Source organism: Podarcis erhardii (assembly GCF_964252035.2).
Source record: "Podarcis erhardii genome assembly, chromosome: 5".
Lineage (NCBI taxonomy): Eukaryota > Metazoa > Chordata > Lepidosauria > Squamata > Lacertidae > Podarcis > Podarcis erhardii.
In genome coordinates, this window is record NC_138509.1 from 28,491,579 (window position 1) to 28,515,613 (window position 24,035).

Here is a 24,035-nt window from a genome sequence, read left to right on the forward strand (position 1 = left end):
AGTTTCTTAGCCATACACATTAGCTGAGGCAACAACTTTTGTGGTAGAATCTGCCCCTGGGCCCTCCAAACACTGCTGGACACAACTATCAGGAGTAATACTGTGCTGAAAGCATCTCCCATGCTTTACCTACTCCACCCCACTTCTTCTGTTAGTGACATAAGAAACTACATTAAAAAAAATCAAAGGGGAAGAAATAATTGAATGAAAATCTCATGGATGGGGTTTGGAGTTTTTGTTGCACTTAATGTACTTTCAAGGGAGCTGAAGGGTTTGTGAGTGTCATTTCATGCTGTAAATATATTCGCTGGGTTGTATTCTGCAGCCTTCTTGAGTGTTCCCTTTTCCTGAAATCCCCATGGCATTCTCAGCTGGGCTTTCCTGTGAGTAAGAAGCTGGGGAGGCTGCCTCCAGTGAATCTGACAGCTGTTTGTCTTTTTCTATGTTTTAGGTTAGGTTATTTAACTTTTAAAGAAATCATTGCAGAAAGATTTCTTTAACTGGGCTCACTTTTAACTAAATAGGATTGGACTGCAGAGCTTCTTTTAGGAAACAGAAGCAATGCTAATGGCTTTGCAGAACAGATGCTCACAATATGGGAATCTTTTCCATTGCTCCAAACGTCTGCCAAAATGTGTTATTGTTGATGATGCATTGAGGTTGTGAGAAGCCTGTACATTGCAATATTATATACAGTAGTTATATAGATTCCCAGGATCTAGTGATTTATTTTTTGAAAGTTTCTTTTTGTATTTGAGATTAACTAAGGAAACAGAGGGAATGTGAACTTGTCGATATGTTATCTAATGATAACAAGTGCAATTACTAGTGAGAAATGAATGAAGAACAATTAATGGTGATATATTCTTTTACATTCCACTTGTGATTTCTTTATTTCTTGGTTCAAAATGCTGTAAGGGGCAGAGATTTGTGTTATCTATGGAAATGTGGTAGGGTTTTGTTTCCTTTTTGCCGTCTTAGGTTTCTTTGCATTTTAGTGTTATCAGCTCATTTGTGCCTTTGGTGAGGCACATGGCTTTGACTAATAATCTCTTATCTTCGGGGCTCAGCAAAGGCATTTGTGTAACAGCGATGATTAACATTTTATGAATGCAGGTGCCCTTCTGCAACAAGTAATAATAAATAATAAATAATAGCCCCGACTTCCACAGGAGGATTGCTCTGATAGAGCAGCCGCAATATTGGATCCAGAAACTGCTTACAAGAGACAACTTTAGGCAGTTTTTGCCATGCTGCTTTTGGGGAATTAGGAAATCTTCTGAAAGTCACTCTCATGATTAATGTATATAAGGAAAGGCATAGACAAGCATCTACTTTGAAGGCTGAAACTGCACATTAAACTTTTTTCTCCCTTTCTGATTCTTTCAAATTAGCCTAGACAAACTATGAATAGAAGCTGAAGAATTGTAGGCAGAGAGAAATTTCTTAACCATTCTTCCTTCGGGTTCTTACCTTCTCCATATCCCCTTCCACTGTTGCCCTGGGTGGAAAAGAAAAAGTGGGGTAGAGTGGGGTTGAGCTGAAAAATAACTAGAGGGAAAAGGGTCAGGCAGCTTCTCTCTTCCGAACCCACTTTCATTTCTGTGCTGCCTGTCCAGGCTGGTTTTTGTCTTGAAAGAAAGAGCATAGAAATATATAAAAAAAGGGAAATTGGTGTAGATTGTTGGAACTAGGCATGTGTCTGCTAAGAAAGGTCCAGCTTCTGCATCCTTTTAGCATATACCTATTTGCTTTCTTTCAGTATCATCAGCCACTGTCTCTGAGTAGTCATTTTGAGGCCGGTGGGCTGTGGGGCCCCAAACTTTAGCCAAAAAGTCTTGCCCTGCCTGCGCCATTGGCTGTTGAAGACAGTTCAGAAGCTGTAGCGAGGTTATACTTTGGCGTGTATTGCAACAACTCCACTGGTAGGGGTGGGCGGTATACAGCATCCAAAACTGGTTTGAAGTCCCTATCATGATATGGGTTTCATAATTTTTGATCCTACAAAATATTGTGAATCATGGTGTGTGTGTGTGTGTGTGTGTGTGTGTGTGTGTGTGTGCAGGAAAAACCATGAAGCCAACCAATGCCTCTACGTAGCTCCATCTTTATTTCAGACATTGTGATATATTGATATATTGTGTTGTTTAGCTGGTGATGTATTGCAGTGTTGAATACTAGATATTGTCCAGCCCTATCCACTGGCTCTCAACCCCAGTTCTAAGAGTTGGTCTGAGCCATTACAGCACCAAACAGTCTAGGACCAAATACCTGTTGGGCCACCTTCTCCACACCAATCTACCTATGCACTGAATTTATCACCAGAGTTCTTTCTCTGGGCTCCCCTGCCATCTGAACTGTGAGAGGCAGCCTTTTTAAAACAAACAAACAAACAAAAAACACTCTTTACCTTTGGAACGATAGTTTTAAAAAGATGCCACAAACTCCCCAGGTAGTCTGGTGATGCTGTTACTGTCATTAGGCACCAGGTATTTTTCTGTCTAAATAGACAATATTTTGTTTCTGCTTTACTTTGTTGTGTTACATTCATGCTAAATTTTATTATTTTCTTTTTAAAGTGCTTCTATTGTTTACCCAGAAATACAACCTGGGAACATAATTTATTTAATGCAGAAGGTATGAGATATGAATAACTTAAAAAAATGAAGTAAATAAAAAATAAAATATTTTAGAAGTGTTTAGTTTTCTAAAAGCATAGTTGCATTTTTGTAAAACCTTGATGTACCATGGCAGCAATATTTGAAATTGTATGCATATAAAAAACTTAGCAGCTTAAAAGTATTTGTACATGGCACTCCAATATCTGAGCGGTTAGAGACTTGAGGGGTTCCAGGTGCTTACCCAGCATTTTGTTTTGTTTTTTCATGATAGTCAGTAGACATTATGGTTTTTAGGATAGAAGGTTTTGTTTACACATACATGCAACCTGAACATAAGTTGGAGGGGCTCACAGAATTAAAACCCCAACAGATCTTGCTTCTCCATTAGACACAGCTTTGGATCCAGGACACATCAAGCATGGTTTCCTGTCTAAAACTTCCAGCCTGCTTCCAGCTCTGCTAACACACACCACACTGACCTATTGTTCTTCCACCTGGCAGCTAGCTGAAGTGGGAGGAAGGCCCATCCATTAGCCCAGAGGGCACCACCACTTAGTTGTGACTCTTGCAAGCTAGCTTATTCTTTAGGGATCCTGATGACACTTAAGTGACCAGCTCAGGTCATTGTCTTACAAAGAAACTGGGCTCCGCTCCGCACTGGAAGGAAGCTCCCCGGCGAAGCCGGCTTAGCATTGCTGGGCAGCTTCCTCCCAGCGTGGAGCCCGCTGCCCAGCGAAGCTGCTGAAGCGTATAAGAGCCCCCCCCCCCAACTGGCAGCTGCCAATCGGGGGGGGGGGGGGAGCGTCTTACACGCCCAGTCACCTAATACACCGGAATCTACGGTAACTGGTATAATACACAAACCTGTCCCTAGGCACCCCATTTACAATATTGTTGAGCTATTTCTCAATTCTTTAAGTTTCTTATGAGGTCACTTGCATAACTTAATTCTGGGAAATGTAACATGCTCTCAGGAAAATCTGAAGTCTCTTTCCTTTGTTATATTACTGTAATTATAGCCAGGTGAACTGTATGAACTGATCACCATTCAGTATTAAAGAAGGTGATGCTTTTCATTAAACCCTTTATCTTATAAAACTGATACTCTTCTGGGACCACAGCAAATTATGATGCTTCTTTTTTGTGTTTTTCCTTTCTTTTCTCAATAACGAAATGTTCCAGAGCATTGGGAGTCAATATGTATTATATTCACAATGTGCATAAATAGAAGAATCTCCCATTAACCACAACCAGCATGGCCCATGGTCAGGAATTATGGGAGTTACAGACTAATAACATTCAGAGGGCTACAGCTTTGTTCAGTCACTGAGGGCAAGCTTGAAGGACTTGCTTACAAGAGCTCTTGGTCCTCTGAATTGTGACTGGGCCACTCAGGCCTTAATCTCTTTCTCTGGTAGCCACAAGGGAAATGATGGTTGTGACAGATTTCTCTTTGGGACGGTGATCAAGATTTCAGCTGCTCCTATAGCAACAAATATTTATTTTTAAAATTGCATTTTGCTAATAGCATCCTGAGTCACTGCTGCAGCATTTGGTGGGTGAGATGAATAGGGAGTATATTCTCCAGTGTGCGCCTAAAATACTTAAAATGCACAACGTATCTGCAGGGAAATGTAGAGAATATGCCATCTAAAATAGTTGGTTTTCTCAGATTCTTATAGCCTGAAGCAAAAGGATGCTTCTGTCAGACTTTTCTCCTAATTTACTTGTTTTAAATTGGCATTGCTTTAAATCTGCATTGTGTTCATATGGAAGGAAGAGGTGGTTTTCTTTTTAGGTTAAATAGCTTGGAATAGGCGGTTTCTTCCTAGAGAATCTGTGCTGCCATAAGGCTTCATCTAATTTTATAGTTCCATTATAAGGCCACACAGTCATCCAATTGTGTTACAGTGAACAACATGGAGAGAAACAGGATTGCAGTCACTGTTTCTACTGATTGACTGGTGGTCAGAACTTAAATATATATGAAGGGCCAAGTTCATGTGATGTTAACATGTCACTTGAAGCAGCATGAATATTTTGGGAACTGTAAATGCAGATCAGGTTCAGAGTCATGAGGAAATTCACCATTTCCTCTCATGCTACAATCTCAATGACAATCTTAAAAGAGCACATGAGTCACAGAACATGGGCCTCTCTTTTGTCTCTCACCCTGTGGTTAAAGAAAGACAAACCCATGTTCAATTTACAGTGTGACCAAAGCCCTCTGCTTAACAACCAACAGACCTTTAAGGTAGAAGGAAGAATCAGAGAGAACCATGAGCATAGTTCTGACCCTTAGGTAGCCAACATGGTGCCCTTCAGATGTTTCTGGACTCAAACTCCCATCTGCCCCAGATCACATGACCATTTGGTGGGTAACACATTGGCTAAGCCTGTTCTGTCCTTACACTAGTGGTGGTGGGGAACCGAGTAGCTAATTCTAAGCCTATAAGATCCCAGTTTGATTTCAAAATGGCTGTCCAAGCAAATTGAGGGAATAGATTCTTCCCATTTATTTGATTAGAAGTCTTTTGCTTTTCTTATTTACACATTTTGGGTTCAGGGAAGAGGTGGCTCAGATACTAAGTGGACAATAGAAATGTCAAAGATTTTGACATTTTTGAAATAGCAGGCTTGTCTGAGTTCCTTGCAGGTGAAAGATGTGTGCCCACATGCCTGTCTCCCTTACCAAGCTATGTCTCCTTTGCAGCCTCAGAGTGGTAGTGAAAGGGACAACATTGTGCACGTACCTATGCACCTAGGTAGCCTTGTATTTCAAGGCCATGTTGGTCTGAAAGAAAACATATATTCTTCCAAACATGTTAAGAATGTCATAAACATAATTCCCCCCCCCCAACCAATTTTTTTCCAGCTTTGGTTAACTATTCTCACCACATTACCAATTTATTATAATAGGGTGCATTTTGATGCAATCTCTCCTATCCTGCAGCTCAGTTGGAGAGCACTTACAGTACTTTGAATGCAAAAGGGTTGTCAGGTTTAATCCCTGGCAAGTTCAAGTAGGGCTGGGAAAGATCCCCATCTGACACCCTAAAGAACTGCTCAATGTCAGTTTCCACAGTACTAACTTAACTGGACCAGTGGTTTAATATGTATCCTGTATAAGCTAAGTTGCTTAAATGTTACAGGCAAATAAAAATCTAGTTTCATGAAGACCCCAGGTGATTCTTAACAACTGTGTAGGCCAGAACCTATAGCATTGCAAGCTGTTTCCAAGAAATACACTGATCAATATTACGCATTTCATTTCATTTCATTTCATGTCTGAACTGCCCTCTCTTCCAAGGCAACCCAGGGTGATATACAATGGAAAAAATGAAAGAACAAGAACCATCTCCTAATGTAGATAACAAAACATAGCTTTGAAATAGGAGAATACAAAGGTGTTTTTTCATGGGGACTGCATATATTTGTTGCACAATTTGATAAGTGCATTTGCTTATGTAGTTGTATAAGACAGTGTGGTAGGAATATGCCTTTTTAAAACAGGAAATAATGTAGTATATATTCCTAATACTTGAAGAAGCAAATACAATAAAAGTTGAAGCTGAAGTTAAGGAAGTCTCCATAAAACAAAACAAAAACCCCTGAAATTAAAGTAATTAATTTTGAGACTTTTAATGAATAGTGTGAAAACATCTTTTTGGAGTAAAGTGTATTACAGAAAGCGTCTCATTAAGCTGGATAAATTGCAACATTAAGTGTCCATGGTTTAATAATGTGATTTTCTCTCCCTTTTATTAGAGAGAATATTTTTGAGTCATGTGCCATTACAGAAAATTAAATCAGTATCTCCAGCAACACTCAATTTAAAATCCAAAAACAACAACACATATCCTCCTTTCAAGGTTTAAAGAACTACATAATATTGGTTGGCTTCTTGATGCTTTTAATGAACTTTTTAGGTCTGATAGGAAAAACCTGGACATTTCTGTGAGTAATGATATGTTGGCTTGAGTGGATCTGTTGGTCTGCATATTTAGTTTAGTGATTGAACTCTTAATTTTAAAATATTTCACCAGCGAAGGTTAGAGCCAAGTTCACATGCTTACTGAGTGATCATCATTATGCAGTGACTAGAGTGGGGAAGGGCAATTGTACTTACTAGGAATATGCATATGGACCTCCACATGAAGGCCATGGTACATGCAATATGCTACTGTATGTGGATAGGGGAGAGGAGGGATGTGTTTGATCCATGCACAGCTGATCACCAATACAGTAAAACCAAACGGTGTTCAAGCTTCTCATAGGCATTGTGAGAGCAGGATGCTGTGAGAACAGGATGCTGGACTACACGGGCCATTGGCCTGATCCAACAAGGCTTGTCTTAAGTTCTTAACGGTTTTGGTTTGACATAAATGTTTCTCTTTCTGTTGACTGTATTTTTGTTATCTTGACTCCTCTACCCCTTTGTTTTTGTTATATTTTGTTTAATGATTTGGGTTTTAAATTGTATAAATTGTTATCTCAGTTGTTTTGTAAATCCTCCAAAGCAGCCAATGAGCAGGACATGGATACACTTTGTAAAGAATGAATGAATGAAATGGGCTTAGCCTTCCATGTGTGAGGTACCATAGCAGAAGAATGCTCCAGTTGACCTGACTAGAAGTCAACCTGGTCAGGTAAGAAAGGGCAGGGAAATGCTAGCGACACCAACGCTCAGCCCCAGTGGGTAAACCGAGGGAGGAAAGTGCCTTCATTCTTCCTCTTAAAGGATTCTAAGTTCATACAGGGCGAATGCCTGAAAAGCGCTATTGACATACCACCAAAAAAATAGATGTTCTGTATGTTTAGTTCATACTTTCCTCTTTATACCCTGCCTTTTCACTCAGCGGGCATATAATGCAGCTTACAGCCGTAACATAAAATATTCTGTACAATCTGCAAACACAAAGTGACATTTCAGTAGAGAAAGCTTGAACAGGACTGTGTGATCCCCACTCCCCCAGATGAATTCTAAATGACATGGAACAGCTTTATAAGACAAAGTATGAAACTCCGCCAAATGGCTTCTTTTATGGCTACCTTAGATCCTTCAATCCAATGAAAAATTGAACACTTGCCTCATTCTACAGTTGAGTGACTTGCCTGAGTCATTGGTTCCACTTCTGGGAGCTTTGAACACAAGCCGTTTTGGTCACACTTTTTCCCTCTTAGGTATCCTATTCAGTGCTAAAGTATAAAATGGATTTCATTAAAAGTGAAAGTAATAGAAAGCTTACATCGTGCTCTTGTGATGCAAATATTAGATGAAATGACACATCACATACTAAACGATTCCAGTTTTTCAAAGCAGTCAGTTTTGAGGCGTTGCATTTAAAGTAGTTGGAATCAATCAATAGCATACCTGCTGCAGCAAAACATCCAGGAGAATCTTTTGAGGGAAAGGAAATCTTTTGACATATCCATGCTGATGGCGGATATGGATAAAGTTTGCTGCTTGTGTCAAGAAACCTAATCTGCCCATAGGAAGCTGCCATTACTGATCAGTGGTTCATCTAGCTCAGTATTGTGTACAGTGACTAGCAGCAGCTATCAAGGGTTACAGACAAGGGGCTATTCTTATCCCTACATGATGCTGGGGATTGAATCCGGGACCTTCTGCGTGGAAGCAGATGCTCTACTACTGAGCTATGACCCTTTCTCAAATTTATCTACAGAATGGTGAAGTGGGCTTTGTGGTATGAGAGTCAACGTTGCAGCCTATCACTTACTATTTGGGGCAGAGCCAGAAGCAGCACATCCGGTGGGGCAGAGCCACAGTACTAGCTTCCTGGTGGTTATGTCACTGCCACGTACCACGAGGGGTGGTAGTGAGGCAACAGGGAGGTCAGAGTGGTGTGGGTGCACCGGAAAAAAACAATCCTTTGCTTCTGCTAGTGTGCCTGCACTCAACCTCTCCCAGTAAGCAGGAACAATAGCTCTGCTGGCATTGCATCTCCACCCCACTTCTGGGCAAAAGATAGGAGCGCTACCCAGCTCACCATTAAAACTCCTAAAATGCCCCAACAACATCAGTCTATTGGTGTCTTGTTCGATGAATGGAGTCTGCATTTACAGAGGCAGTATATCAGAGGCATTGGGCCTGTAATTAGAATTAGCTGGATTCATTAGAATTAGGACTTGGGTCTGATCCTGTAAAGCAGTTCTTGAGCATTGCTTTAGCAGATAGGCGCACGCACGCACGCACACACACCATTTTCTGTATAAAATATGCATTTATGAAAAGAAATGTTGCAATAAAAAGGGACTTCTGCATGATTAAGTGAGCAAGATAGGCTGCAATTCTAACCCTTCTTACCTGGGAGTAAGCCCCACTGAATTAAATGTGACTTACTTCTTAGTGCATATGTTTAAAATTGCAGCTGTAGATTGTTTGTGGTGGGCCATTAGTCACATCATTAACTTTGCCTTTAAGGTGCCACACGATTCTTCATTGTTCTTGCTGCAAATGGCTAGCAAGGCTGCCCCTCTGGAAATTCATTCACTTTGAACAGGAACACAGGGGGAAGATAACTGAATTGTAAATATTTGTTGGTGTCTGTTGTGTACTATGATGTATTAAAAAAACAACAACATCCATATGAGTGGTTGACAAAACAAGAAAAAGACTTGAGCAACATAGACCAATAGCAGCAGAATTAGTTGAAAGTGTGAATGAATATTGGAACAGACTGAAGCATTTTCATAAATTTCTAGTGGCAAAGAAAATAACAAAACTGTACATAGAAGTGTGTGTGTGTGTGTGTGTGTGTGTGTGTGTATTTATAACATCAAAAACATTTTAAAATATTAAGAACATCTGAAAACACAAAGCCGTATAAATATTAATTTCAAGGTTACCAGGAACCGTGTCTTGCAGCCATCAAATTGCCAAGGTATAATAAACAGGCAGGTAATAAATATGGGAGAGGGGCCAAATAATCAGCATGCTCTGTAGTTTAATTTTTAGCGCCAGATTTTATTTAAAGTTCTTATAATTATTGCCAACCCAAAAACTGCTGGTGTTGCTACTTGAAGTTCTGCTAAGTTTGCTAATGGAAGAGTTGCTAGAAGAGATAAATATGTCTGAGCATTTAACATAAATATTGTGGCCAAAAAATCCTAAGACCACCTTTAATGCACCAAGAAGGAAGCAGTGGACTGCAGTTGCAAGCAAACTAAATAAAGAGACTTGTTGAAGATGTTAGTGTTTAGTTTCAGAAGTATCCTAGGGAAATATGCTACATAGGCCAGTACTGGTGCAGCTGCGATGTGCAGAAACCATGAGGGATTGCATTATTGACGCTGAATCCATACTGAATGCAACATATTTAATTTACTTATGCAACAAAGGACCTCCGGTATTTTTTGCTCCATAAGACGCACATTTTTCTTCCAAAAAAGTAAGGGAAATGTCTGTGCGTCTTATGGAGTGAATGTGTGGTCCCTGGAGCCGAATTGCCCAGGGGCGAAAAGCAGATCGTGCTTTTTATTTTTAAAAAGGGGGGGGGGTGTTGGAACAAAGCCACTTAGCAGCTGATCAGCAAGCGATTGGGAGGGGAGATAAGGGACTCTAGCGATAAAGGAGGCTGCCACAGCATGAACCACAAAAATCAAACATCCACTGTTTCGTTCAGAATATTTTTCCCCCTTGTTTTCCTCTAAAAACTAGGTGTGTCTTATGGAGCGAAAAATACAGTAACTGCATGCTACTTAAATGATGTGATCTTAGAGTTTGTTAGAAATAACATACATCTTAGAGTTTGTTAAAAACAACATACATCTTAGAGTTTGTTAAAAACAACAACAAGTGTGTAGGGAAGTGGGGGCTAAGCCTTTGTTTCCCAGCCTCTCCCACAGAGCAATTACCATTAGAGGGGAAAACTTCCCATTGGCTCCAGTGTTGATTGCAAAGGTGCTAGGTGGTTTTTACCCAGATCACAGCTGGAAAAAAAAGACTTAAACCAACCTTCCTGGCACACAGAGGTGCTAGTCACAGCCACCCTACACATACAAACACACCTGGTCATTAATTTTTCAAAATCCACAGCATGACTGCTAATCACATCGTTCACATAGCATGCTGGTATGTTAACTGAGAGCAGCTACCTTGTCAAAAGCTTTGTAAGGAAAGGTAGGCTGAAATGACACTGGACATCTGCATGCTTTTATCAAAAGAAGGATAGGGAATCAGCAGTAGAACATTGTGAATGAAGACATCTGCTAGATTAGCACAGATGGGCTTGTGATAACTTTATGAGAGCAGCCTAGGTTTTCCCATCACACAGGAAATTATCTGATTAATTTCAATATACAATCAGTCTGCAAATATTAGTCTCCATTCGACATATTCCTAAGTACTTCCTATGCTGGATCTTCAGATGGCTTAAATCAACGTAGTACAGAACAAATTAAGGCTACCAGTAGGGATGGAAGGATTGATCAGTTTTGATTCTCTTAGTTTCTCATTTTTCTAATCTTAAATTCAGCTGCCATGTTTCTGCAGCAATTTGCAATTTTTTTTAAACGATCATTATGGAAATGCTTCATTTTAGTATGATTTCTGCAGTTTTGATTAATATATGTATCTTTTGCAAGTAGCTTCTAATATAATGCATTTTCTATGCTATCTTCAGTAATATATTCATTTTTAAAAGCATTTCCCCATTATATATATAGTACTGTACAAATAGTTTTGAGATACTTTTTGTGCAGTACATAGGAAACTGCCTTATACTGAGTCAGACCGATGGTCCATCTAGCTCAGTGTTGTCTACACAATGGTTGTCAGAGGCTCCTCTGAGTTTCACTCTTTCAGCCATCCCTGGAGATCCTGGAGCTTGTATACAAAGCATGTGTTTAATCACTGAGAATCGTGCTTTACCAGCGTGCAAGAGTACACGTGTGACACTGCAACACTGCAAAAAAACAAAAAGACAAAGATCTTGAGGCTACCATATTATGATTGCTTTAACTATCCTTTTTTTTTGGTGGGGGGGGCAGTGTTTATCTCTCTCTCTCTGTGTGTGTGTGTGCGCGCGCGCGCGCATACATCAGTGACATCAAGTGGAGGGTAGGTGCAAATTAAGTGAAGAAACTCAAAGCTGTAGCAAATTGAGCATGCTTCAATGCCAGAGTTATAGAAATACTTCTGGTTAAATGGACTCTGGAAGAGTAAAAGAAGAAGAAGAGTTTGGATTTGATATCCCGCTTTATCACTACCCGAAAGAGTCTCAAAGTGGCTAACATTCTCCTTTCCCTTCCTCCCCCATAACAAACACTCTGTGAGGTGAGTGAGGCCAAGAGACTTCAGAGAAGTGTGACTAGCCCAAGTTCACCCAGCAGCTGCATGTGGAGGAGCGGGGAAGCGAACCCGGTTCCCCAGATTACGAGTCTATCGCTCTTAACCACTACACCACACTGGGTGAATTTATGGAACACAAGGAATGCAATGTGGACAATCTATTGCTAGCCCTCATTGAGGCAGTAATTGATGCAAAAGGGGCCCAAACCAAGTACTGAGTATGCATGCTTCTACTTCTCAGAGGTCCAACATTGCTCTATTTGCAATCCTTGTTTTGCTGATTTCATTTAATCTAATTTTCTGAGATTGTTAATCTGGGGTTTTCATCAGCTGTACGCCATCATCATCATCACAATTATAACAAATAAAGGGTTGACATATCTCACTTTGCATGTCATGAATCTGTCTCATATATTAGTTTCACCTTTTAAGTTGAATTACTGAAATAAATGAACTTTTCCACGATATTCTAATTTTCTGAGTTTTACCTGTAAGACCACTCCATATACATTTGTGTAACTAAACAAATAATACCATACTTAAAAAGAAAGAAAAATCTTTGTAGCCAAGGTTTAGGCATCACATTATGCTTCTCATCAAAGTCTGCTTTGCTTGCTTACTGTCTTTTGTGTATATTTAGATGCTGATTGAGCAAAATCTGGTGAATTAATTACTAGCATAATTATGTAGCATTGGTTAAATTATTCTCGCTTTCCTGATTGATGGGAGACGACTCAGCAGTTTTACCACTCACACAAAGCTTTACCTGGCTCCAAGGCCTCATTTATTCAGCCATTTTCAAGAAAGTCCCACTGCCCAATTTTTTCAGGTATGCTGAGGGCATGATCCCTGCTCTTCCTGTGACTGGGCTTCCTGTCTTGCCCACCACTACCATTGCTCCTGAGCTCCAGGGGGCAATGAAAGAACCAGAGATCAAAGTGGGGCTCACAATGGGTTGATTGGGGGTGGGACACAGGCAAGGCATGTCTGAGATGAGGCTCTTCAGGCTGCCTTTGGACTGGCATGCAGTGTTAGAAACTGGGATAGAAAAGCTAGGAGCCAAATGGCTCCTGGGACTTGGGTTGTGGGCGCCAAAACAGAATGTCTAGTCACCATTTGTGGGGTGGGTTGGAAACACTTTATATTTATTATTTTGATAAGCATGAAGTAAAGCACAATTCACCTAAGTGACACATTGTTAGTACCACATTTTCAACATAAATTGTTAATACATGTTTAATTAGGTGTTTATAATAAAAATATTGGTACCATACTTCAATTTTCAAAACACTCTACTTAACTCCTTAACATCTATCCTTAACATATACTTTGAGGCTTCAAAACACATACGTTTCTGTAATCCTTGAGTGTCAGCCAGGCACAAAAAATGGCACCCAGACCTTTTTAGGTGCTCGCAAATGGAGAATCTTTAGGCACAAAATGTGTCTGGCGCTCTGCTAATTTTGAACCCTGCTAGCATGGTTTTCTCTTTGTCTTCAGTGGGAGCAGGATCTGAGTGAGCTGGGATCCTGACACTCATAGCATTAAATAGGTTGAAGCACCTTAAACTATAAAAAACTTTATAGCATTTTTTGTGAATGGGATTTATATTTTCTTTTTGTGCGCTGTTGGTGTTTGACTGTGGATCACTTCTAAAACCTTGGTTGCCCTACATATGAATTGTACTGCTTTTATGAGCACTTGCAAAATACAAATTATTCAAGCTTCCTGACTTCATTTATAGCTACAGGGGATCCTCTCCCTCCCACCCTTCATCAATTTTTCACCTCTAATCGGGTGGTCTAAGGAATAAATCCAGCCCTGGTGAAATAAGAGCTTCTTCTTTCTGTCTTTAATGATGGAGAATGTGTAATACTCATTTGGAGTGTAGTGTCCTTTTAATCAAAACAAATAGTGTAATTTCAGAGACCTACACCAGGTAACCTTTAGAAAGGAGGATAAAAATCATTACTGGGAGATAATAAAACAATAAAGCGAAACCATTTCTTTTCATTTCCCTGCATCCAGTGGCACTTCTATTCGTACAAAGATCAACCTGGATTAACTTCCATTCTCTTTGATTAGCCCTTATTAAGGTGATAGCATTTCTGCAGCACATCAGTGTTGGACATACACATACTTTAGACAACCACCGTGAAGATGTGAGTCGGGTGAAAGGGGAGCGGGAGCCTTGCACCTTATGTACGTGGTGTTAAAGCCATTTCTCAGATGCAAAGTACAATGGTGCTCCTGGGCATCTGTGGTTTAGGGCTTAATGTGAAGCTACATGCATACAGGGGTATTTAAGAGCCATTGGCTGATTGTAATAAGAAAAAGAAGCTTTCGGCAGTTTGCAACTTTGATCTGGGAAAGCATGCTCAATCCTTTTTCCAGACTTCATTTTCGGCTCCAGATTGCACTTCTCCAGGAGGGGTCAAGACTGGATCTTTTCTCAGAATAAGGCAGGTGCTGCTGTGGCTTCACCACAGCAGCTAGAATTTCTCTTTCAAGGTTAGTTAAAAGTTAATTTAGTAACTTTCAGTTTTAAACTAATTTTTAAAAAGAATTTCCAGCTGCAATAACAAGGCACTCTCCTGGGCCATCTTACCCATAACGTCTCGCTCTAAGGAAGGACCCCTTCCCCCAGCATAAGAAAGAGAAGAGGGGGAGGCAGAGGATCAGACCAATGGCCCATCTAGTCCAGCATTTCGTTCTCACAGTGGTCAACCAGATGCCTCAAAGGGAAGCCCACAAGCAAGAGCACTCTCCCCCTTCTGTGGTTTCCAGCAACTGGTATTCAGAAACATTACTGCCTCCGGTTGTGGAGGGCAGAGCATAACATCATGGCTTGTTGTTGTTGTTGTTTAGTCGTTTAGTCGTGTCCGACTCTTCGTGACCCCATGGACCAGAGCACGCCAGGCACTCCTGTCTTCCACTGCCTCCCGCAGTTTAGTCAAACTCATGCTGGTAGTTTCAAGAACACTATCCAACCATCTCATCCTCTGTCGTCCCCTTCTCCTTGTGCCCTCCATCTTTCCCAACATCAGGGTCTTTTCCAGGGAGTCTTCTCTTCTCATGAGGTGGCCAAAGTATTGGAGTCTCAACTTCAGGATCTGTCCTTCCGGTGAGCACTCGGGGCTGATTTCCTTCAGAATGGAGAGGTTGGATCTTCTTGCAGTCCATGGGACTCTCAAGAGTCTCCTCCAGCACCATAATTCAAAAGCATCAATTCTTCGGCGATCAGCCTTCTTGATGGTCCAGCTCTCACTTCCATACATCACTACTGGGAAAACCATGGCTTTAACTATACGGACCTTTGTTGGCAAGGTGATGTCTGCTTTTTAAGACGCTGTCTAGGTTTGCCATCGCCTTCCTCCCAAGAAGCAGGCGTCTTTTAATTTCGTGGCTGCTGTCACCATCTGCAGTGATCATGGAGCCCAAGAAAGTAAAATCTCTCACTGCCTCCATTTCTTACCCTTCTATTTGCCAGGAGGTGATGGGACCAGTGGCCATGATCTTCGTTTTTTTGATGTTGAGCTTCAGACCATATTTTGCGCTCTCCTCTTTCACCCTCATTAAAAGGTTCTTTAATTCCTCCTCACTTTCTGCCATCAAGGTTGTGTCATCTGCATATCTGAGATTGTTGATATTTCTTCCGGCAATCTTAATTCCGGCTAGGAATTCTTCCAGCCCAACTTTTCGCATGATGAATTCTGCATATAAGTTAAATAAGCAGGGAGACAATATACAGCCTTGTCGTACTCCTTTCCCAATGTTGAACCAATCAGTTGTTCCATATCCAGTTCTAACTGTAGCTTCTTGTCCCACATAGAGATTTCTCAGGAGACAGATGAGGTGATCAGGCACTCCCATTTCTTTAAGAACTTGCCATAGTTTGCTGTAGTCGACAAAGTCAAAGGCTTTTGCATAGTCAATGAAGCAGAAGTAGATGTCTTTCTGGAACTCTCTAGCTGTCTCCATAATCCAGCGCATGTTTGCAATTTGGTCTCTGGTTCCTCTGCCCTTTCGAAATCCAGCTTGCACTTCTGGGAGTTCTTGGTCCACATACTGCTTAAGTCTGTCTTGTAGAATTTTAAGCATAACCTTGCTAGCGTGTGAAATGAGTGCAATTGTGCGGTAGTTGGAGCATTCTTTGGCACTGCCCTTCTTTGGGATTGGGATGTAGACTGATCTTCTCCAATCCTCTGGCCACTGCTGAGTTTTCCAAACTTGCTGGCATATTGAGTGTAGCACCTTAACAGCATCATCTTTTAAAATTTTAAATAGTTCAGCTGGAATACCATCACTTCCACTGGCCTTGTTATTTGCAGTGCTTTCTAAGGCCCATTTGACTTCACTCTCCAGAATGTCTGGCTCACAGTCAGCAACCACACTACCTGGGGTGTACGAGCCATCCATATCTTTCTGGTATAATTCCTCTGTGTATTCTTGCCACCTCTTCTTGATGTCTTCTACTTCTGTTAGGTCCTTACCACTTCTGTCCTTTATTATGGTAATCTTTGTACGAAATGTTCCTTTCATATCTCCAATTTTCTTGAACAGATCTCTGGTTCTTCCCATTCTGTTGTTTTCCTCTATTTCTTTGCATTGCTCGTTTAAGAAGGCCTTCTTGTCTCTCCTTGCTATTTTTTGGAAATCTGCATTCAATTTCCTGTATCTTTCACTATCTCCCTCGCATTTTGCTTGCCTTCTCTCTCCCGCTATTTGTAAGGCCTCATTGGACAGCCACTTTGCTTTCTTGCATTTCCTTTCATTGGGATGGTTTTCGTTGCTGCCTCCTGTACAATGTTGCAAGCCTCCATCCATAGTTCTTCAGGCACTCTGTCCAGCAAATCTAAATCCTTAAACCTGTTCCTCACTTCCACTGTGTATTCATAAGGGATTTGGTTTAGATTGTATCTTACCGGCCCAGTGGTTTTTCCTACTTTCTTCAGTTTGAGCTTGAATTTTGCTATAAGAAGCTGATGATCTGAGCCACAGTCAGCTCCAGGTCTTGTTTTTGCTGACTGTATAGAGCTTCTCCATCTTTGGCTGCAGAGAATATAATCAATCTGATTTCGATGCTGCCCATCTGGTGATGTCCATGTGTAGAGTCGTCTCCTGTGTTGTTGGAAAAGAGTGTTTGTGATGACCAGCTTGTTCTCTTGACAGAACTCTATTAGCCTTTGCCCTGCTTCGTTTTGATCTCCAAGGCCAAACTTGCCAGTTGTTCCTTTTATCTCGATTCCCTACTTTAGAATTCCAGTCCCCTATAATGAGAAGAACATCCTTCTTTGGTGTCACTTCTATAAGGTCTTGTAAATCTTCATAAAATTGGTCAATTTCAGTTTCTTCAGCACCAGTAGTTGGTGCATAAACTTGGATTACTGTGATGTTAAAAGGTCTGCCTTGGATTCGTATCGAGATCATTCTGTCATTTTTGAGATTGCATCCCAGTACAGCTTTCGCCACTCTTTTGTTGACTATGAGGGCCACTCCATTTCTTTTACGGGTTTTTTGCCCACAGTAGTAGATATGATAGTCATCCGAACTGAATTCGCCCATTCCTGTCCATTTTAGTTCACTGATGCCCAGGATGTCAATATTTATTCTTGCCATCTCATTTTTGACCACATCCAACTTACCCAGGTTCATGGTTCTTACATTCCAGGTTCCTATGCAATATTTTTCTTTACAGCATTGGACTTTCCTTTCGCTTCCAGGCATATCCGCAACTGAGCGTCCTTTCGGCTTTGGCCCAGCCGCTTCATCAGCTCTGGATCTACTTGTACTTGTCCTCAGCTCTTCCCCATTAGCATGTTGGACGCCTTCCGACCTGAGGGGCTCATCTTCCAGCGTCATAACTTTTATATGCCTGTTGTCTTTGTCCATGGAGTTTTCTTGGCAGGGATACTGGAGTGGCTTGCCAGTTCCTCCTCCAGGTGGATCACGTTTGGTCAAAACTCTCTACTATGACCTGTTCATCTTGGGTGCCCTGCTCGGCATAGTTCATAGCTTCTCTGAGTTATTCAAGCCCCTTCGCCACGGCAAGGCAGTGATCCATGAAGGGGAACATCATGGCTAGTAGCTATCAATTGCCCTCTCTTCCATCCATTTGTCTAAATCGCCCAAGAGCTCTGTACATGTGCCACGCCAGAGCAGTGGGTGGTGGCAGCAGTGGTCAGTGAGGCAAATGAGTAGGACTCTACCACCCCTGCCCTTACCATTTTCTACGGTTGCTTCATGAAAATACCAAGCCTGAAATTCAACATGGTGCATACTAGTTATAGGAAAGAACTGTGGTTGGCAGGAAGACAGACAAAAGAACTTATATTGAAATGGATTGTGCCTTGGAGAAGCTAGGGAACCAGTAATAATTGTTCAGCATGTAAAACAGACAGATTAAACACTGAATAATTGACAGCTTCCCTCAGAAAAAAAAAAATGATTCGGTAAGAGTTGAAATATGAATGAATTTCATTGAATGAGTGATCGTATCCCACTGGAGGAAGATTTTAACGCATCCATGTATGTTCCGACAAGGACACTGCATTGTTAAGAGACTTAGATTTACCTACTTCAACTTAGGTTTACCTACTTCTCAAGCTTCTTTTATGCAGATTGAGGCCATTGGGGAAACTGAATGAAATCTAATTCAAAAAGAAGGAAAAGGTAGTGGAGTGATGATGCACTGCTCACCTTATAGCTAGCCAAATAAAATAAATTAAAATGGACAGGCCAGTTGTTGGAGAATTTAGTTTCCTCCAGCATTGAGAATCTTAGGAGCCTAGTCAAACATCTATTGAATTAAAATCTCTTCACTGTTGCTTTTTAGGTTTGAAAAAAAATGATAAAGGTGTGCAAAATGAACTGTATGGACAAAGTAGATAGAAGTTTTTCTCCCTCTCTCATTTCATGAGGACATGGGATAATCCAATGAAGCTGAATGTTGAAAGATTCAGACGAGACCAAAAATAAATAAATCACAAGCTGTAGTGATGGTCACCAATGCGAATGGTTTTAAAAGAGGGTAAAGCAAATTATTGGAGGATAGGAAATCCAATGGCTACTAGCCATAAAAGCTATGTTCTGCCTCCGGTGTTGAGGGCAATGTGTCTTTGAACAATGGTTGTTGTGAATCTCATAGGCATCTGATTCATCACTGTGGGAGCAGGAAGCTGGACGATGGGCCTTTGAACTGATCCAGCAGGGTTTTCCTTATGTTCTTAATTATCCAAATAACTTGTGTGTTTCAACATCTTCTTCTCCTTATCGGGAGAATGTGCCTATATTACAAATTAAAGCACAACTATTACTTTTGGGGTGGGGAGGGAATATAGATGTCCCTTGTTGTTTCTAGTCTTGTGTGGCTCACCAGTAGGGGACATTGTAGGATATCCCTGCTTCAAGTCTCAGACGTCAGTCCTATTGAGTTCAGCAAGGCTTTCTTACAAGTAAACGGTGTTAGGATTAGCAGTCTAATTCAGTTATTTCCTGCCTAGGAGGCTTTCAAACAGAAGGGTACCTGCTCTATAAACATTGGATTTCACTGATTTTACCCCAGAGAATCAAGATAAGTAATGTTAATATAACTAATGAAAATGTTTACATTTTGAAAATACAAATTGAATTGAGTAAGGTACATTTCCAAACATGAATTTAAAAAGAAAGCATTCTTTGAATTTGGCATCTGATGCATCTCTTCCACTTATATAGAATGTTTTGTTCCAACAGATGCTTCCACCAATGGAAGGGAAGGGTAGTTTTCTTCCATGCTGTTCTGGAGAGTCCCCAACCTTCTGGAATAGATTTTTCAGGGTGTTCAAGAGGCTGGAACAAATATGGGAAATTTTTGAAATTTGCCTTCCCTCCTCTTACATTAGTAAAAGAGTCAGACCGCTGGCTGATGATGTATAAATATTTGTTGTTCTTTCTTAGATTTAATATTTGTATCCGCATAAATAGAGAGGTTTCGCTTCTCTCTAATCATGCCTGATGATCACATTTCTATGTCGCTGTGCGTACATACAGTGGAATTTGAGGGACAAGATGTGTACTTGCAGTTTTCCTAAAGGAAAGTGAGATCTTTGTGGGACACTGTAGAGTGGGATACATCATACTAATGAGGCGATGGGCTATTTTATGCTTCACAGTGGAGTTTTTCCACTGTTCTGCTGATTTGAATTCCTCTTGAACTTGTATCAATAAGACCAGGCATACACTGAATATATGGCAGTTTTCTCTTTTGTTGTTTTGTGATCTGAAGATCATACGCGAAGAAATCAGAGGCCACAGTGAGGGGCCAGTTGCAGTGGGTGTGGTTCTGCCAGTCGTTTTATACCACGGCTATTCTTAAGGGAGAAGTGAAATTGATCATATGTAGGTCAGTGGTAGAAGATATGCTTTGCATGCAAAAATTTCCAGGTTCAATCCCATGTGTCTCTAGGTAGGACTGGGAAAAGCTCCTTCCTGTCCCAAACCCCAGTAAGCTGCTAATTGATCTCATCATGATCTCTTTTACTGAGGAAGTAAATATGATTTGAGCGTGTCTGCATATTATGTACAGTAGGCAGATATAATAGGATATCCTGGACTGTGCCACCTTGGGCAGAAGGTAGTATGTCATAGTTCTGAATGATTTCCCAAAGCTTTTCTCTCCCCCCCCCCCCAATTTAAATACTTTATTGAAATTCATAGATAACATACACAACATACTAAGATGGAAACAATCGTGTACTAATAATCATATATGTTTACAAAAAATAAATTTAAATTAAATTTATGCAATCTCTTTTTTCCTATCTTTTTTGCTAACATAGAATGGATTTCCTATGTTAGGTGTAGTGAGCCAGTGTGGTGTAGTGGTTAAGAGCAGTAGATCCGTAATCTGGGGAACCGGGTTTGTGTCTCCGCTCCTCGACATGCAGCTGCTGGGTGACCTTGGGCTAGTCACACTTCTTTGAAGTCTCTCAGCCCCACTCACCTCACAGAGTCTTTGTTGTGGGGGAGGAAGGGAAAGGAGAATGTTAGCCGCTTTGAGACTCCTTAGGGTAGTGATAAAGCGGGATATCAAATCCAAACTCTTCTTCTTCCTCCTATCATTTCCTGATGCATATAACCTTTCTGGTGATGAATGTACTTATCATTATTACCTTACTCTTTCTGTACTTTCTAATACTTTCTTACAACAATTCATACCTTTTTGCTTGTTTCTTAACAGTTTGTTTAGACAAGGGTCATTCAAACACTGCCATAGATTGTACCGCTATTATTCTGTAGATATCTCTTATACATATCCCACTTTTTAATAAATGATTGTCTTGTATTACCTCTTAGCCTGTTAGTCAGTTGTGCCATTTCCGCATATTCCAGTAATTTGCACTGCCAATCTGATAAGGTTGGAACTTTTCCCCCTTTCCAATTCATTGCGATCAGTATTCGGGCTGCAGCCGTTGCATATAGAAAAAATTCTCTTAGATTTTTTTGGAATGTCTTTACCTAAAATTCCAAGCAGAAAGGCTTCTGGCTTTTTTAAGAATGTTAACTCAAGATTTCCCAAAGCTCTTCAAGAAAACAACAACAAAAACAAACACAAACCCAGGCATGTAGTTAATATATGGTTAGCACATCAGATAGAGAAGGGGTCTCACAGGTAGTGCCTATGGGTACACATGTGCCTGCAGAGGCCTTCCCTGTTGCCACAGGGTCCTATCATCCAACTAAAATTTGGCTTGAAAATCACCCCGTTGTAGGCAATAGAATAGGGTATGATATGTACTTAATTGCGGGTGGTGTGTGAGTTCCCCATGACAGTTTCACCAGTCTGCAAATGGGCCCATGGACCCAAAAAAGTTGGTAACCCCTGAGAGAGAGACCTACCATAGCTCTCTTCTTCATATGCTTGTTTATTATATGTGCAGAATATAATAGATAGACAGATGAAAATTAAGAGAGCATTCACAAACATGACCTTGCGCCTTACTTGCTGTCATCTGTTATCTCAGTCTAGTATCTTATTCTGCACAATGTATAGAAACAATCTTTGACAGAACAATATGCTCCTTTTGTGGAGTTGTTGCTTTCTTCCTTTTTAGGTGTCAGAATGCTGGGGGCTGTCATGTACTGGAGATGTTGCTAAGACAACCAGCTACTACAACAGAGTTTTGCTTGAAAAGGTGGCAGGCCAGGGACATTGTTAAGCCAGGAGCTTTTGACATCCTGTGGAAACATATCTTTCCTGACAGCAAAAAAAAAAAAAAAAAAAAGGACAGTAGTCATTATTTTGGGGAGAAGTCACGAAGGAACAGCCTCCCTTCTCATCAAACATACTTTTGTATGATTTCTACCTTGTCTCCCAGCTAGCTTTTAAAAATACTCTGCAGCTCCACAGCAAACAAAAGTTCTTGTTTTCTGAAACTCCTAAGGTACCAGAAAGCAAAGTTGCTTCTTGTAAGCAACAAGATTGCATTAAGTGTGTCCTCTTTTAAGGATTTTTTAAAAAGTCAGCAGTAGGACAACAGGACTCTTTTCCTCAGTTATCCCAGTTTTTTATTCAGTGGATGTCCTTCCTTTTTCTAGGAGGGTGTGGAGGGACACGGGTATTTCATAGGGTTGTGCACTGGTTTTGACCAAGGTGCAAATCCCAAGCCAAATTGGGCCTATTCAGAGAGATTTGGGCATTGTTCAAGGTGGGCTGAGACAGCCAGAAATCACTACAGTCACTTTTGATGGCCCAGAGTGCTCCAGGGCTGCCAGGGGGTGGCACATCAGGCAGGAAGGAGAAAGTAGGTGCCCTACAATTCTCCACCCTGCAGGATCACCACCTTCACTCAACAGCTGTTCAGCTGAGGCATCAGTCCTGTGGGGTGCTTACTTGCAAGCAGTTTCCCTGCAGAGAAGTTGATCGTAAAGGAGCATCCTGCAGAATTGAGCCTCACTGCAGGGGAGGGCAGTGGGGAAGACAAATATGTTTTCTCCCTCATGACTGTGTGGGCATCAGAGGGGCAGGGGGCATTGGAGAAGGAGGAGGGAGCTGGGTGACAAGGGTTGGAAGCAGCGAGTGGTGCGTGTGTCTCAGGACTGGATCTGCCGCCCCTCCCAGCTGTGGCCCTCATGGGAGAGCCGGCCCTGCTTACCAGGCCCCAGAGTCTAGCATTCCAGACTGCCTCTCACTTCTCTCACTCAGTGCTGTAGTCAGCTTCTCTCCCCGTCTCTTCAACCTGAGCCAAGTGATTCAACTACCTGAGCAAGTCTTCGGTCACCAAGCCACTCTGCCTTCCTTTCAAGTCTTCTTTCTTCTTCCTCGATCCTCATCCTCTCGTGTCTTCTTCTGACTGTTCACTATGAACACCAGCCAACATGGAATTTCACCTCACCAGGCAGAAGACATCCCCCATCAAACACATTGCAAATGACAGGATGCATTATACAAGACCCATCAAAACACAGTGGATTTCTTCATAGAGGGAGCCAGGGGAGCCAGTATCCCAAGCCTCTTGTTTCCCTACCTTGTAAGGGTTATTGGGGGAAGGAGACTGTCATGATTGTAAGATCAGAGACAGCTTCCTTCTATGTGAGAGTAGCAGTTGAGGTGGAACCAGTCTTTAAGAACAGGGAACACTGAGGTTTAAGTGTGTCATCTAGGTGGCCACTGTGTGAACAGGATGCCAGACTATATGGGAATTTGGCTTGAATTTGATCAAGCAAGGCTCTTCTTATACTCTTATGATATTATCAGAGCTGTATTTGTTTCCAAAAAAAGTGATAATATGACTGTGCTTTACTTTTAGTTCATAACTTTATGAGGTGATATTTCCCCCTTCTCTTACTTGTTACTCGCCATGGTGCAGTCACACAGATAAAGATATTCCAATTTCTGACATTTAAAGATTATCAACAGTTTCTATCCTTTCTGGCATGTAAATGGCAAAATAATAATTGTAGGGTTTTTTTGGCATATCATCGATTAACTTATTTATAAGTATTTAAGTGCTGTCAGCTCTGTTCATAATTCATATGGAGAGCCTTCATAATTCATAAAGAGAAGCACCTTAAATCCAGCATCCAGTGGCAGCTTCTCTCCCAGGGTCAACAGCCACTTC

The 24,035-nt window shown here is 41.1% G+C and overlaps 1 long non-coding RNA gene across 2 annotated transcripts in view; it reads left to right on the forward strand.

Moving 5' to 3' along the window:
- The window catches only part of LOC309342496, a 578,273-nt gene that overhangs the window by 420,333 nt on the left and 133,905 nt on the right, over positions 1-24,035 (forward strand). The gene's annotated exons all lie outside the window — the stretch shown is intronic.